Source organism: Tupaia chinensis, unplaced genomic scaffold (genome assembly GCF_000334495.1).
Source record: "Tupaia chinensis unplaced genomic scaffold, TupChi_1.0 Scaffold000049_1, whole genome shotgun sequence".
In the NCBI taxonomy this organism is placed as follows: domain Eukaryota; kingdom Metazoa; phylum Chordata; class Mammalia; order Scandentia; family Tupaiidae; genus Tupaia; species Tupaia belangeri.
In genome coordinates this window covers 2763531-2764075 of record NW_006159507.1, presented here as the reverse complement: position 1 = coordinate 2764075, position 545 = coordinate 2763531, and positions in this window count along the sequence as shown.

Genomic DNA, 545 nt, shown 5'->3' with positions numbered 1-545 from the left:
TATATGCTTATCAGACTGTGAAAAAGGGGAAGATGGCTTTTACTTTTGTGTAATATTCGTTTCAGTGTTCGTTACGTTTGTTCCAGTCTTCTGTGTGTGTTTTCACACAGTTGAGATACTGGGTTACCGTGGTCTCATGTTAGCTATCACTAACGTCCATTCTGCAGAGCTGGGAATAGGTAGCATGGACTCTAAAGCCCAGATGCCTGGGTTCAAATAATGGTTCCCCAGATCCTGATGTGTAACAGGTTACCTAACCTTTCTGTGCCCTGGTTTCTCGTGGAAGTCGTTGATTCTCATTCAGGGCAGTTTGGCTCCGGGGACACTTGGCAATGCTAGAGACATTTTTGGTTCTGCAGGAAGTGGTGGCTGCTACTGGCATCGAGTGTGCAGAAGTCTGGGATGCTGCTTAACACTGTGTAGTGCACATGACGGTCCCATAACAAAGAATCACCCGTCCCCAGTGTTAATAGTGCTGGGGTTGAGAAACCCTGCTTTAGATAAGATGGAGATAATTATAGGACCAGCCTCATAGGAGCAGAGTG